General features: G+C 49.9%; 1 long non-coding RNA gene and 1 other non-coding gene across 2 annotated transcripts; both read right to left on the bottom strand.

Annotated features, from left to right (window-relative positions):
• Positions 1 to 633: 633 nt before the first annotated feature.
• LOC107523773 (uncharacterized) lies at positions 634 to 7,555 on the bottom strand. The gene is made up of 3 exons (XR_001601891.2): positions 6,297 to 7,555; positions 5,870 to 5,965; positions 634 to 765 (listed from the first exon to the last, which is right to left on the bottom strand). It is a non-coding gene; the product is annotated as an uncharacterized LOC107523773 (long non-coding RNA).
• TRNAC-GCA (transfer RNA cysteine (anticodon GCA)) lies at positions 5,043 to 5,114 on the bottom strand. The gene has a single exon. It is a non-coding gene; the product is annotated as a tRNA-Cys (tRNA).
• Positions 7,556 to 16,610: the final 9,055 nt, after the last annotated feature.

The following is a 16,610-nucleotide window of genomic DNA, read 5'->3' as shown; positions in this document are numbered from 1 at the left end:
CTGTTCTTGGAGGCCAGAACGCTCGCACGCACCGAGCTGGGAATGCCCAGGTCCTCTGTCCCCACCGGACCCCTGAGTCCCGCGCTCCATCCAGTGTCTCAGCTCTGTGACCTGCTGCCTGTATACAGATCTTAGTCCATCAACTGAGAGGTAGAAGGTATAGGACTTAATTTGTCTACAAAACAACTGGATCTCTGATCTGTGTCCCCTCCTGCTAAGTGGCAGAAATTGAATGATTCAACCCCGGGAGCCCCCCCCCCCCCCCGCGCCCCGTTTCCCGTGTTGCAGCTGAGTTCTGGAGGTTTCAGGTACCGCAGCTGGTGGGCACCTGGTTCCCACCTCGTCTCGATCCCATTGTGAGCGCGGGACCTTCTGATCTCAGGCCGGTGCCCTCTGCAGCTCCCGCTCAGTTCCCGGCACCGCCAGCAGCGCCTACGCAGCGAGGGGATAGCCCCTGTGGTTGTCCCTTTCTGGGACATCGTTTTCTGCTCTGACTGTCGGCATGTGAACGCTGAGCACTGACAATGTGCCTCCTACAGGGAGGAGGCTCATCCGGCTGGGTGGGGGCGGGCTGGACAGCAGGAAACCTTGGTGACTGTCTCCATTATGGCCCCCACCCGAGCCGTAGGGAGGCCCCCCCCGACTGTCTCTCCATCTCCCCTCCATGACCCTGTCCCGTCTCCCGAGACAGCTGCGGCAGGGCCTTCCGAGGACTCGGCACTAGACGCTCGTCGGGAACTGTCTCCTTTCGTCTTCACATCGACCCTGTGGGAACGTACGAGGGTTACCCCTGGTTTACAAATGAAGTCAGCACCCCGGACACTCCAACTCCAGAACTAAAGCTCGTGACCGTATTGCAAGAACTCTTTCTAAAACCCGGACTGAATGGGGCCTGTGCCGCGAGGGAGCGCTGGATAAAACACCGGCCGGTTCCTTCCCGTCTGGCTTCCCTTCTGCAACACTCGGGGGACAACAGCTCGTCACTCATTGCTTTAGACTGTTAGGTTATGAGACAGTGGATTGGGCCGCAGCTCATTCCTACCGACAGTCCCGTGAAGAAGTCCCTTTGAAGGCGTCAGGTCCCTTCGGATGGCCAGTCCTACCAGGGCATGCTGATCCTAGTGTCACTTTCACGGGGACATAGCGTCCTCCAGTTTCATCCCAAATATAAATAAAAGTGGGAAAGTCGTCAGAGAAGCCCGAGGTAAGTGTTTTCTTGCCTAGCCCCCCAGGCAGGAGCCCACCTGGCCTAGCAGCAGAGCAGCTGGTGCCCACCAAAGTGTCCATCATTTGTCACCAAGCCCTGCGTTGCCAGTGATGCGGCTGACGGGCCGGGAACCACAGTGACCAGTCCTGCAAATGCGTCTGTGACTCTCCTGCCTTAACAGAGTTCCTTCTGAAATGTCAGCCTGTCTCCACGGCACCGAGACGAATCAGAAAAAGTTTTCGCCCTCACACTCCAATTCAGCTTGTCAGCGTAAGATGCAAACGCTCATCAGAACCAGAAAGCCACGACAGTGTTTTAACTGGGGAGCATAGTTTCCTTCCGGTGTCTATAAAAGTATGTATTTCTGAGAAAGAATTTTCTTTTTTAATTTTATTATGGAAAAATCTCAAATAGAGCCCGGCCAGCATGGCTCAGCGGTCGGGCATCGACCAATGATCCAGGAGATGGTGGTTCGATTCCCGGTCAGGGCACATGCCCGGGGTTGTGGGCTGGATCCCCAGCAGGGGGCGTGCAGGAGGCAGCCGATCAATGACTCTCATCATTGATGTTTCTCTCTCTCTCCCCCTCTCCATTCCTTCCTCTGAGGTCAATAAGGACATATTAAAAAAAAAAAGAAAATCTGAAATACATACAAAAGTGGTGGTATCCATCCAGCGTATTGGTGAGGGTTCTCCAGAGAAACAGAACCAATTATATGTATATTTACATACAGGGTGTTCCCCCCAAATGTATACACACTGGAACAGCTGACAGCTCAATTATGAAAATGAAATGTACTTTAATAAACATTGCCTTTATAATTATTCAAAATGTGTGTATACATTTTGGGGGGCCACGTTATGATTTTATATAACTGATTATATATAGATACAACTTATAATCAATTATTTATGTAAATTGGTATAACTATGTATGATTTTATATAACTGATTATACATATATATAATTTATATAACCAACTATATAAAAATTTATATATAAATGGATTATACACATATATAATTTACATAACCAACTACATAAAAATTTCTACATAAATGAATTATATACATATATAATTTATATAACCAATTATATATAAATATATAAATTTGTATAAAATATATATATAGAGAGAGAGATTAATTGATTATGAGGAATAGGCTCCTGCAATTATGGAGGCTGAGATGTCCCAGGATCTGTCATCTGCGGTCCCATCCCCAGCCCAGCCGGTGCTGTAGTTCCAGTCAGAGCCTGAAGGCCTGAGAACCGGGGAGCTGATGGTGTAAACTCCAGTCTCAGCTCAAGCGGACCATCCAGAGCGAGTTCTCCCTTCCTCTGCCTCTCTGCTCTCTTCAGACCCCCCATGAACTGGATGCCACCCACCAGCATCGGGGAGGGTGATCTGCTTTATTTACGCTTTACTGCCTCTCATCTAGAAACACCCTCACAAACACACCCCAAAATCACGTTTAACCAAGGACCTGCGTGCCCTGTGACCTAGCCCAGTTGACCCATAAAATGAACCACTATATTCAGTTTTAACAATTTTCAACATGGCCAAGCTTGTGAGACCTGGAAGCCTGACAAAATTCAGGTTCAGTTTTTTGGCAAGAAGACGTCGCTGTGGTCTTCCTTTGTGTGAGGATGCTCATCACATCGGCGTGTTTCTCTTTTTTGTGACATTATGATTAACCGGTGCGTTGAGGTGTTGTTAACCGCATGATACATTTCCCCATCAAACACTCTCAGCTTTAGCAAGCACGGCTGTGCTTGCTCACATCCATTATTTCATTAGGAGTTGCTAACGGTTTTATTCTAATCACCGATCTCCATTAACTCGCATTTTGTTTTGTTTTGTTTGTTTTTTTAATCCTTGCCTGAGGATATTTTTCCCATTGCTTTTCAGAGAGAGTGGAAGGGAGAGAGAGAGAGAAAGATGGGTGTGACAGAGACGCATCGATTGGTTGCTTCCGGAATGAGCCCTGACCTGGGCCGGGATCGAGCCTGCAACTGACGTACGTGCCCTTGGGCCACGTACGTGACAATGGGCCAGAATGTATGTATGGGTGCAGGGGTATGTGGGAAATCTCTGTATCTTTCCCTTAATTTTCTGCAAATCTAAAATCAAATAAATAAATCCTAAGACTACGTAAATAAATTTAAAGAGTAAAATGAAGAAAAAATGTATACAGTAAAAATTCTCCCTCTCATTCATCTAACAAGCTCCCCCGGAGGAAAGCCATGTAAGCATTTTCTTACGTATTCCTCCATAGAGGGCCTGGACATGTGAGTAAGTAACGCACAGCCCTCCCTGATCCTTTTACATATACACAAATGGTAGCATCACATGCATGCTATTTTAATTTTATATAAAGGCAGAACTACCCTGCCTAGTCCCGTGAGAAATGTAATCCCAGAGTAAGGTCATGGGTGCAGACCCCGAAGGTTCCTCCAGGCTGTAGGAGGATGTCAGGAGTGATCAGGGAAGATACATAGGAGGGGACACGTCACCCGGAAGCCGGGCAGAGTAAAGGGAAATTTGGGATAATTATAGGGGGCACTCAGATTTGAACCGGGGACCCCCTCATCTGCACCCAAATGCTCTCCCCCTGAGCTATACCTCCCTGCTGGAACAAATGGGCCTCCTCAGGACTTCTCCATCGGGTAGCCACACCCAAGACACACCTGTTACAACTATAAGACCTAATGTTTGTTGAACACTCACACTGTGTTAGATAAACTGTTCTAAGAGCTGCATATATATCTACCCAGGAAATGGGTTTTGTGTCTGTGTTGCTATGGAAATGCTTTGTTTTTTTAATAAACAATGATTGGAATAAGTCTCTGATAAAAAAAATTATTTGCAGCAGCACTCTCTCCACCACCACCACCATCACCGTCTTTATCATGGCTGACGGTGACACAGGGAACTGAGGCAACCTGCCCCAAATCACGGAGTAAGGGACAGAATCTAGAGTTAAATGACTACCGCCCTGCCTCGACTCAGCTGCCCTTGAAGGATGGGCATTTAGGGCTTTGCTGCCTCAGGACCAACCCTTCTCCCGGCCCCGTGACAACCAGCAGCCCCTCCTCCTCTACCCCTCTGCAAACTCTTCCCTCCCTTTATAATGCAGTTGCCCAGAAAAGCAGGGAGGGGACCTAAGCCAGGGCCTTGAGAGGACCCAAGAGAGGCTTTCGGAAGTCAGAGCACTTGAACTGAGCTTTTCTAAATGTGTGAATTAATTCATTAGCTTTTGTCTGAGTAAAGCTCTCACACGGCACAGAACCGAGAAGGAACTAAGCAGCACTGTAGTGATACTTTTGCAACATATACATATATGAAATCATCCTGTTGTCCACTAAAGGTCTACAAGGTTATATGTCAATTAGATCACAATAAAACCAGGGAAAATGTAATACAAATAAAGTAAAAAAAAAAAACCACGGAAGTCTAGCTAACATCTGTTCACCATACATAGTTACGATTCTTTTTCCTGGTGAGGAGAACGTGGATGATCTCCTCTCTCAGCAACTTTTGAATATACAATACAGGATTATTAACGACAGCCACCATGCTGTACATCCCAGGAGTCATTCATCTTCCAACTGCCTTGGTTTCCTCTTTTGTGAAGTGGGGACTATGGATGGAAACACCTACGTTACATACGAATGTGACATCTCTCAACAGAGGGCAGAGTCAAGAGGGGAGGGCCGCTGTGGGGCAGCAGGACTGGGTGGGTGGGTCCTAACTTCATTCTAGGGGGGATGCTGGATCTACAGAGACCGGGGAAGCTGGCTGGGAGCCTGGAATCCTGGAAAAAAAGAGATCCACAGGGGGCACCCGGATTTGAACCGGGGACCTCTTGATCTGCAGTCAAATGCTCTACCCCTGAGCTATACCCCCAGGTGTGTGTCCGTCCTCACTCACGCCCTTATACTCACACAGCCACACCCAGGCCCTATAAACCGTCACATCCTCGGCTTCATGTCTCGTTATTGCTCCAAACTGGCCTCTCTGCTCCAACCCACTCTCTTCCCCAAGTCTGGCGAATGGGTGATTTGGCCACAACCTTTTGCTCTCAGCGGGAGACAGCAGGGGTCCAGAGGCCCTCTGGTTACAAAAGCCAGGTTTTCGGTGTGGAGCCCTCTCTCCACACCAAGCTCCAGGTCTGAGGGCCTGGCCCCGGTGTTTACTGGTCAGTTGCCCTCCACCTGTCATCTCTTCTCCACCCATCCTTCTTTTTGCCCTTTTATTCGCCACCTGTCTTTCCTCCCCCCACTATTCCCCGATGTCACGACTGCCCTCCTCCCTACCTGCCCTCCTCTCCTAGCCACCCAGGCCTCCCCAGTCCTTGGTCTAGTTCCAGCGTTGTCTTTTTAAAACTGACTCCTTACCTGAGATATAAATGGAAGGCAGGCCTAGGAAACAAAAGGTGGACCATTTACTCCCCAAAACAAAATAGATGAGGGAAGCTAAGGAAACTGAAAATAACAGAGCAGGACTGGAGGCCTTGCCCGAATAAATCGTAGAAGGTCTACGGAAACCAAAGACCGGAAACAGCCCCAAGGACAGGTCACCTGAAATCGGGACCTGGGAGGACACCCCAGCACTTAGGCAGATTTAATGAAATGAATTTAATGAATTTAATCACAGCCTACCTGCTCGGCTGCCCCTTCCACCACCTGCCGGCCTCGAAGTTCCTCTCTTGACGCACTTACATTTGCATTGTTTGCTCCATGGCATAAAGGCAAGGGCTAAAAAAGAAATAGGGCAATTATGGGTGGCTTTTGATTTTTTTAAATGTTGACACTATTGCAGATGTCCCCCATTCCCCCCCCTTCGCCACTTCCACCCAGCCCCCCCCCTCCTGGCCTTCACCACACTGTCATCTGCATCCATGGGCTGTGCATGTATGTTCTTTGGCTAATTCCTTCACCTTCTTTTATTCAGTCTCCCCACCCCCCTCCCCTCTGACCTCTGTCAGCCTGTACTATGTATCCAGGCCTCTGGTTCTATTTTGTCAATTTATTTTGTTCATTAGATTCCACATGTGAGTGAGATCGTGCAACATTTCTCTTTCTCTACCTGGCTTATTTTGCTTCCCATAATGTTCTCCAGGTCCCTCCATGCTGTCCCAAAGGATGAGAGATCCTTCTTCTTTACAGCTGTGTAGTATTCCTGGTGTAAATGTCCCACAGGTTTTTTATCCACTCATCTCCTGATGGGCACTTGGGCTGTTTCCAGATCTTGGCTATTGTAAATTGCGCTGCTATAAACATAGGGGTGCATATATTCTTTGTGACTGGTGTTTCTGGATTGTTCGGATATATTCCCAGGAGTGGGATCTCTGGTTCAAAAGGCAGTTCTATTTTTTTTCTTTTTTTTAGGAACCTCCACACTGTTTTCCATACTGGCTGCGCCCACCTGCATATGGGTGACTTTTAAAACTGTCTTCTTCATGCTCTTCTATAGTCTCCAAATTTTCTGCGTAAGGTGTATTGCTTCCAAATCAGAAAAACTAGTAAGCACTACAAATTTAAGCATATCCCCTTCTAGTAACGGGAAGAATACAACTTCCTATTGACATAATTAATAAATAATTGCTTTGCGACAGAAGGGATCATTGGAACCCTAATTTGAGAAATAGGCATAATTTACATAGAACTCATTCAAGCTTTTAAATGAATAATTATTTCCATTTTTGCAGATGAGGGCACAGCCTCACAGCTTCATCTGCCATCTGGTCCCCCTCCCGTTAGGATGTGTGTCAATCTAAGATCTTAATCAAGGCTCAGACAGGCTGTGTGTTTACTATGGGCAGGGGACGACACTGCCTGGACCGCTTCCTCCTAAAAACTCTTTGAAACAGGTAAAATTGTCTCCCATGAATTAGCTAAGATCACCCCCATTTTGCAGAGGAAGAAATAGACACAGCCCAGCCGGTATTGCTCAGCGGTTGAACATGGTCCTATGAACCGGGAGGTCCCGGTTTGATTCCAGATCAAGGCACATGCTCGAGTTGCGGGCTCGATCCCCAGCAGGGGGCAGCCGATCAATGACTCTCATCACTGATGTTTCTCTCTCCCTCTCGCTCTCTCTCTGAAAACAATAAAAAAACACATTAAAGAAAAAAAAAGGAAAAAGACACATTCATTCATTCAACAAACAGGAAGCATCCCCCGCCTCCCCAATTCCGTTCTAGGCACCGAGGGCTCAGCAGGGAACAGGGCAGACAAAGGCGGTCCCGCGCTCCCGGAGCTTCTGCGCGGAGAGGTGGAAGGTGGCCGACAGGCAGCCGCTGGGCGCGCCCTAGGGTGAAGCAGGGCGGTGTGATGGAAGGCGGTGGGGGTGGGAGGGGGTGCTCAGGGAAGACACAACTCGAGCCTGGTAAGAACCCAGAATGTAGACGTTTGGATGTTGGACGTTCCAGGCTGTGCGTAGGCGGACGGCCAAGGCCCTAAGGCGGGAGCGCGCTTGGCGGGATCTGGACCTCACAGAACCAGTGCGCGCATCCCGCACGCGGCACCAGGTGAGTCTCCGCGCCCCCCACCCCCCCAAGAGAGCGCCTTCCCAATTCTCACCTCTGCCTGCTGAGAGCGAGGGTAACCCGGGGGACCCTCTGCAGACGGGCTTGGCAGGGCGCACCAGAAGCCTTCTAGGAAGAAGTCCGCTCCCTCTGCCAGGGCAAGTCCGCCTCTCGGACATAACTAGACCAATATCGGGAAATGTTTCGAGGGCCAGACAAGGGCCAGCCCTTCCCCAAGGGCGCTCCTCAAGGCCCACCCGCCTGCCCCGGGTGTAAGTGCTTCCGCCACGAGGGTAACGGACCTGAGCTTGGGGACGGTCGTTACGAGGAGCTGCTGCCCGGGGAAAGGGCTCTGCAAACCCTGACGCTCGGGCAGATTCCGGGGGGCTCCCTCCCTTCTTGCTCCCCGCGCCCCCGGTGCTGCCTTTGTGCCCGGGTCCCGCGCGGCGGCTCTGCGCCCCGGGGTGGGGGTGGGGCTGGCCCGCGCCGCCCTTTGTGTGCGCGCCACCTGCTCCCGCGCCCCGCGCCCGCCCCCAGCGCGCGCCCCGGCGGGCGGCCGGCGGGGAGACGTGACAACACGGGGCAGAGGCCGGTCTCGGGCGCAGCGGCGCGGCTCCGGGGCCGCCCACGGGGAAGGGCCGCCGCGCGCGGGCGAGGGGACGGCGCCGTCCTGGGCGCGCGACGGCGCCCCCGCGCCACCACCGAGAGGCCCGCGCTCCTAGAGCGGCCGCGGGAGGCCAGGTGCGGCTCCGGCCGCGGGGCGCGGGCTCCGGCCGCCAGGGGGCAGCACGGCCCGGCGGCCACACGTGGCGAGGGCGCCCCGCAGCGCGGCCGGGCGCGGGGTGCGGGGCGCGGGGGGGCTGGCGGCGGGGCCCGGGTGCGCTCGGCGCGGCCGCTGGGCCGAGGAATTAAAAAAATCGAAGTCATTAAAAATTAAATTTGCAAAGTACATATTCATTTATTTAAAATACACATCTCTAGAAAATACATTTTTTAAATTAAAAAAATATAGATAGATAGATAGCGGTTTTTATTCATCCCAGCCTCCGTCGTCGCGCAGCATCGCCTCCAGCGCCGCTGTGGGACAGACACTGCGTGTCCCCATTTCCCAGGAGCGCGCTCGGGCCCAGGACGAGGGGTGGATGGAGCCCGGGGGTGGGCGAAGGAGGCTGAGGGCAGGACAGGGCTGTCCCCGTGGGGACCTGGCCCTGCGGGACTCCAGGGCCGGCCTGGAGGGGGCCTGGGCCTGGGGGAGGCCGCTTCCCGGGGTCCCGACGCCGCAGGGCTGGGCTGTGCGCGTGCAGAGCAGGAGGCGCTGCAGCGCAGGGCGACCTAACCCGAGGGAACGCCTGTGCCGCGGGCCAGTGACGACGCGACAGCTCACAGCCCGCCCAGGCAGGGTGGCAGGGCGCCCTGGATGCCAGGAGATGCCACTGGCGCCGTCTCCCTGCAGCCTGGCTCTGCTGCTCAGCTCCCCTTCTCAGGGGGCTGGGGGACCTCACTTCAGAGGCCCAGCAGCCCAGGGGACTTCTGTCGTCACCCCAGGCACCCTGCGACTGTGGTAAGAGGATTGGGCAGCAACACGGGGGCTCTTACCTAACATTTGGGCTGAAATAGCAGAGAAAAATAATACATTTTTATTATATCTTTCAAAGCTTTGGGATTCGCTTTAATGAAGAAAGTCACCTGCAGCCCAGCGGGGCAGAGATGCGGGGTTTTACCTGTCTCTCGCTGCACTGTCCTCTGTGGCTTTTTATGCCCCTCCGTTTAACATTCATGAGTACCTTGCAGGGCCACACCCAGGAGCAAGCCCTTGGGAACATGAAGTACACAGGCCACCCAGCCCAGGAAAGCAGGGAGGGAGCCCCTGAAAGCTGCCCGCAGTCAGGCTGTGTCCCCCGGGGTCCTGCGGGGCTGTCACTTGTGTCTGAATCTTCCCTTGCAGGCGTTTGCTGTAAAAATAACTTTGGGGATCCTTGTCGTTTCTGACGGGGCTTTTCTGGACATCTGTGCTGCTATTTCCCCTGTCTTCCAGGGATTCTTGGTAGGTGTCAGCTCGCTAGATTCACAGATGAGGTTACAGGGACTCCCCGCTGTCTGCTGAGACCATCTGCCCAGCAATGTAGAGGTAATAGAGAGGAGAAATGCAGGTGTACCCTAAAAGGAGGAAATCAACTTAAGAAACCCTGTGTTCTATCAAAGAATTAGGTAATCACGGCATGTGTCACTGGATAAATTGCACATACGGGGTTCAGAGGGAGACGGAGGAAAGTTAAAGCAAGGGAGAAGGGTGGGCAGGACTTGCCCAGGGCAGGGGGTTTGAAACAGCTTCCTCCCAGGAGACCCCCTCAGAAAGGCACCCGGGCGCCAGAGGGCCGATCAGGTGGGTTTAGCTCCCACCCACCAATGCCAGCCCCTCTGCCTCCAATTATTTTACATAGGTACCTTCTGAAAATGGTTTTATTTATTTATAAATATATTTTTATAGATTTCAGAGAGAGGGAGAGAGAGAGAGAAACATCAATGATGAGAGAGTCATTGATCGGCTGCCTCCTGCAGGCCCTGCCGAGGGTGGAGCCCGCAACCGGGGCACATGCCCTGACTGGGAATCAAACCTCGATCTCCTGGGTCCTAGGTCGATGCTCAACCGCTGGGCCACGCCCGGCCAGGTGAGAAGGGTTTTATTTAAACAAGGGATACTGGGGCTAAAAACAAAAGCTCAAAAACACTGACACATGAAGCCCAGAAAATTTGGCTGATCACTGTAAACTTGATGAAGATTTCGTGTCCTGAATCCGAAAGAGATTCTAAAATATAATATTAGAGATTTAGTTTCTAATATTATATTTTAGAATCTAAAATATAGAGGAACTCTTAAGTAATTCACTCAATTTCACAAGTGTGGAGATGGTTAAAAGTCCTCATACTGGGTGGAAAATAAAATTATTTATTGTGCTATATTTATGGACGAGATTTGATACCTTGTCATGGAGAAATAAGGGACTCATTCAATTCTAAGATAAGTTTTTATTATTTGGAACTCAGAAATTCCTTTAGAGTGAGAAAAAACCCAACAATGGCACTTTTATTTGGGGGGAAAAAGGGTTTTAAATTAATTCTGAAATTCTGTTATGCGATTATTTACCCGAGTTAATCTTTTTGGTAAAATGAAACCCACGCAAGTTTGTATCCAGTTTATGCTGTTCCAGGACTGAAGAACTGGCAGAAACTTGGGCAAGAAAAACGTGTCTATTTCTTCTTAATATGTCTACTGTTTGCATCAAATATACTGGAGGTGGGTGTGATTGGGTCTGGATACTGACTTGCTTTTAAAATATATATATATCTTTACTGATTTCAGAGAGAGGAAGGGAGAGGGAGAGAGAGAAACATCAATGATGAGAGTCATTGATCGGCTGCCTCCCGCACGCCCCCTGCTGGGGATCGAGCCCGAAACCCCGGCATGTGCCCTGACCGGGAATCGAACCACCATTTCCTGGATCATTGGTCGATGCCCAACCGCTGAGCCACGCCAGCCTGGCCTGACTTGCTTTTTTAGTGGTAGTCTGAAATATTTAGGATTTAATTTTTTCTAGCCTTATTTCAAAATGTATCCCGGACCTTTGGCTTGGTAAGGCATTGGTACTTCGAGATAAACAAAGGAAACCACAGGGGTTAAAATGGGAAAGGAATAATAATCATCTTAGTGGGACATTTGTTATTAAACTGCTCAGGGGGTAACTTATGGCCTTTACCTCTGGACAAAATTAATGAGGTGGTGATGGTCAGTGATGACGGTGAATGCAGTGAAGATACTACGGGACATAAAATTTTTATTTTAGGTTTCAGAATTTGCATAAATAATTTACCTGCAGAAAATTTGATCATGGAATCTTGTCCTTGGATCTTTAGTAGAAGAATGAATGGTAAACGTCTCATTTCATAACTTGTTTAATTTTCTTAATTGAATTTAGCTTAAATCCAATCGATTTCAATCTTTGGAGGGTGTAACTTTAGTATCTGTGTATCTGGAAAATAAAGGACTGATTGAATGTGGTCCTTTAAAAGGCTGTACACTTATTAGACTCTACTGATTTAAAAGGAAACTGTTATCCTGATACTCGCAATTTAAATAACATTACTTGTGAGGATAATTTTCACAGGTACATTTTGTCATTAAAACTCGACTTTCTATTACCCCAGTTAATAGGCAGTAGTGATGCTTCTGTCTTACAGTCTGAGTTTGAGAACTTGGCTGTTATTTTATAGAGAGAAGCAGTGACTTTCATTCGTGTGGTCGTGGGGAAGGAATGGGGAGAACCCCAAGAGGCAGCATAAGCCTGAAAGATTAGAGTCGGTGTGAGTGCTACTTTATTAGGGTACAGGTGCGTTTTCCTTATAATCTCTTCCGCTTGAGTGCTTTTCTGTTAAACAAAGGCCCTCTTAGGTCCCAACATCGGAGACAAACAGAAGGGCAGCCCCTTGCCTTAACAGATCGCCTCTTCCCGAAGTCCCTCAGGAAGAGAGAAGCTCAGTTTAAAATGGGGGGCTAGCTTGGCACCCAGCCACATCCACTCTATGCAGGTTAGGCGAGCTGGGTCCCAGTCCCGATGTTGCTGGACGGGCCAGCCAGCGAGCGGTCTGCTTTCAGCCGGGTCCAGACCTTGCACACGGTGTGACCACAGGACAGGCCGAGCTGCACGTCGGAGAGGAATAGTACTGTTTTGCGTTTTTTATTAAGGATCCACGTTGAAGAAATTGGGAGGCGGTATATAACAGCAGTTAACAGCGCGTGCTTAGGTTTAAATGCTGGCCATGTGGCTCGGGCTAATTGCTTAATCGCTCTGAACTTCATCTGTAAAAGGGGCTACGGATATGATGTCACAGGTTGTCACAAGAGAAAATGGTAGGACAGCGTTTACCCAGCACAGTGCCTGGAACATGGTAGGACCCAATGGATCATAGTGATAGTGACTATCACCCCCAGTAAACTCAAGGCCAGGGTCTGACGGCTTACCGGGCGTTTTCACATAAGGCCACTCACTCTCAGTACTATTTGGTTTAACCCTCCCTTCCTTCCTTCCTCTTTCCTTTCCTTCCTTCTTTCCCTTTTCCCTTCCTTCCTTCCTTCCCTCCCTCCCTCCCTCCTTCCTTCCAAAAATTCTTTTAGCCTGGAGTTACCCTTTGTAGAAAATAGAAATAAAAGCGTTAGATTCTATTATGTTTTAACAAAAAATACTCATTTCAAGGAACCCAGCTAGAAGCGGCAAGTGCAGAATTGATTTTTAAATTTAAACCTAGAAGTTCCCACTATGCCTGGGAAGCAGCAAGAGGCTTCAGCGCCAAAACGCCTTCCAGAAAGCTGGAGGAGAGGCCTTGGCCTGACTCACCGTTGCCCTGGCAACAGGAGGGCCCCCAAGGCCTCTGGCCCTGATCCCTTAATCTGAGGAGCCACTACCACATTGCCTCAGGAGAGGTCCCCACAGACACCTGGCTGGTTAAAGCTCCCCTAACAGGAGGGACAGAGAAAAGATGGAGGTGTGGCTCTTTCTGCAAGTACACCTGAGCCTGCAGGTCCCCATGACAGCCCCGGCTCTCCAGACCCCCAAAGGCCGAGTCTATAGGATGAAGCTACCGAATCTCCACCAGGTTCTGAGTGTGGCCACGGCAGTGGGTGGCTTCCTGGTCCTTTTTTGTTTCTCCATGGAGCGCAGTGCAGTGCTTTGTACCCATATGTTAGTAAGTATGGGGGCCATATGACAATGAGCATCCCTAAGGTGCCAGGCCCTGGTCCGGCTCCTGTCGCCGACCCCCGTGAATGCACGAGCCAGCACAGGCAACCTGCTCCTCCGTCTCAACTTCTCTTAAATTTTTTTAATTTCCTTACTACATTCATAATTTTGACAAACATGGCTCAGAGCATGTTCTGCTTGATATATTTTCCTTCCTTTTGTCATAAATTTTAAAATCTGAGAATAAAATGGCATAATTTGAACGAGGCCCTGGCTTTGCTTTTCTCAGTAACCATTTGGATCCCGGGGAAAGAACTTTGTGGCCAAGCACATGGGCGTTGGCATAAAAAAGGAACGAGTTCAAATCCTGACTATACCATTTGGTTGCTGTGTGACTTTGGGCCTATTTAATCTCTCTGAGCTTCAAGCCCTTCACCTATAAAACGATGCATTTACACCAGGGTTATGAGATGATGTACGCAAAGTCTTCCAAAGTAAGATGTGCTCAGTGAACGGCAATTGATCTTTCCGCCACACAGCTCCACGGGGCCAGTGGCAACTGGCAACTTAGGAGTTTGAGAGCCTGGCTTTCTAATGAAATTAAGGGCACCCTCGGGAAGCACTGAAAGACACTCAGTAAGGAGGGTGCTACCACCGCAAACTCTGGCGTGTGGCTGCAAGGTGACTTGAAACCCCCCAACTGTGACATCACGACCAAGTACAGTTCGATTCGAACTTCCTCAGATGGAAATAATTTTCCGCTTCTGCCTGCTGGGGAAATTTCCTTTTCAGAGATTCGTTCTTTTAAAATACAATGCCAGCCCTCAACCTACGCCAACTTCTGTTTTTACTAAGTTAAACTGTCATTAGCTAGAAGCTCATAATGAAATTTACCGAAACCTTAGTAGGTGCCCATGCCTTTGCTATGTATTTATTCTTTGTTATTTAAGCCTCAGAACAATGGGAACTTGTCATTCATTCCTGCTGGACAGAGGAGGAAGTTGGTATTCTGTTAATTTCTGCAAGGTCGCACGACTAAGTTGAAATCCACATCTGCTTGACCCCAGAGGCTGTCCACACTTTGGCGACCATCCTCTGTAGATGTTGGCCTCGGACCGCTATGGAACTTGGGGCAGGTGGGAAGTGAGAATCATGACGGTATCGAGGTGTCAGGATGAGGGGAAGGACGATTGGAGTACAGGGTGCCGGGCCCTTCGAAGGAAGAGGCCTGAAGAGGGGGTTAGAGCCCAGGAAGGGGAGATAGGGGCAGAGACCCCCTGACAACCCAGCTCCACAGAAGTATCAGTCTTTGACTATACTGACTCCTTTAGACACCAGATGCCTAGAAAAGAACCATTCTTGGTAACTGGGTAACAAATGAAGTTACTGAGTAGAAACTTGGATTTCACCCCCAAGCACCATGGTCCTTCACTCTAGTCAGAACATCTCCAGCACTCTTTGGTCCTCAAATTCTAGGACTAGTCAAGATTTGGAGCAGCCATAGCCCTCCACCAAATATTTTCAAAATATCTTTGCTAACGTTTCTCTGAGGCATCAAACACCCTGGTATTCAAAAGAGCCATTTCCCCTGCCATCCTTCACCTTCAGCCCGCAGTGCCATCGCTGTGACCTGGCCATTGACGACGGCTGGTTCTCCATGTCTGACTGTGGTTGGGTTCCTTCCTCATCAGGTTCAGTCTCTTGCCATCTATCTGCATCAATGTTCTCTCCTGCTCAGCAATCTTCAATGATTTCTCAAACGAGATCAAGTTCAAACTCCAGTCTTGAAATCTTAGATCCAAGACTCCCTCTGCACCCCCAGTCTACTCTAAGACAACCTTACTGACCGTTTTCTCTCCACAAGCGCTCTCCAAAATCACTCACTGTTCCTCCATCCACTGGAGCCCACTTTCCACACTCCTGCCTCGAGGATACCCTCGCCCAGAGGCCTTCCTCATTTTCCTCATCTCCTGAATCGTCCCAGCCCACAGGTCTACCTCCATGGAGATGTCCTGACTTCCCCCAGCTTCTTCTGTAGTCAGCAGAGCATTGAGTGCTTGGCTCCAAGTCCCTGCTCCTGGATGTGACTCCTCTCCAGCTGGTTCTGGAGATTGGGCTGAGACTGGCCACCTCTCCAGCCCTTTGTGCCAGCCCAGGCCTCTGCCCATCCTCTGGCTGCCTGCCCTGATGTCCTACCATCCTTTTACAAATTTTAAGTGTAAACGGAGAAGTCATATCCTTTCAAGTGGCAGCTTTTGGGTATCACTTCCCCTTCTCTGTGCTTGTTTATGCAGCGCTGTAAGGACAGGAGAGAGGATGATGACCTCTGTGGTCCTTTTAGACAATAATGGAGCATCTCCTCCCTCCAATTCTCCTGTGTCTTGTCCCCTCCTCCCCACCCCCAGACTCAGGACTTAAATTGCCTACCTTCTTGTGTCTCAGGTCAGTCTCTCTGCCTTCAGCATAAGTCTGGCCTCCCCAGTGTTCATAGCAGAGTCTGGCACTCTGCTAGCTTCCATGGATTGTCCCTTCAAATTGCCTGAATTCTCTCTGGGTCACTGCCAAGCCCCGGAGCAAGATTCAAGCACTCTGTGGGCAACGGAACATGCCTGCATTTTCTCTAGGCCTCATGGATGGCAATCGGAAATGAACAGCTAGCAAAGCCAGGGTGCATTCGTGCATGTAACAAATCTAAAGAGAGTAGCTTTGGTGCAACATACAAATTAAAACCCATTCAGAATGAGGCTTTTTGTGGTTTCCCCAAAGACTGGCACCAGAGGCCCCTGCACCCTTCCCTACACCTCCCTGCCACGGGCCACACCACCAGCCATATTTCAAGTTCTGTAGGAAGGCTGCTTGGTCCTGAGGGAAGCGCCCAGCTTTTGCTGCAGGACCACCTTTTCAGCCTGTTCCAAAACAGTCACTCTTCCTGCCTTCCTCCTGAACTCCCACTGTCCCCCAAATCAGGGTGCCAGGAGCTCCTAGGTTTCCACAGGCTCTCACTGCTTCAAGCTCCTTAGGCCCGTCTCTTCGATTTTTATAATCGGTGGGATCTGTGTCCCCTTCACCATCCAACCTAGGGAATGAGTACATGAACGGGACTCCAGAGAACCTGTCAACTGACACTAGGCATATGGTGTC

The sequence above is a fragment of the Miniopterus natalensis genome, chromosome 10 (genome assembly GCF_054644295.1).
Source record: "Miniopterus natalensis isolate mMinNat1 chromosome 10, mMinNat1.hap1, whole genome shotgun sequence".
Lineage (NCBI taxonomy): Eukaryota > Metazoa > Chordata > Mammalia > Chiroptera > Miniopteridae > Miniopterus > Miniopterus natalensis.
Note: the sequence above shows the minus strand (reverse complement) of the source record. Positions and strands in the feature narration are given on the sequence as shown.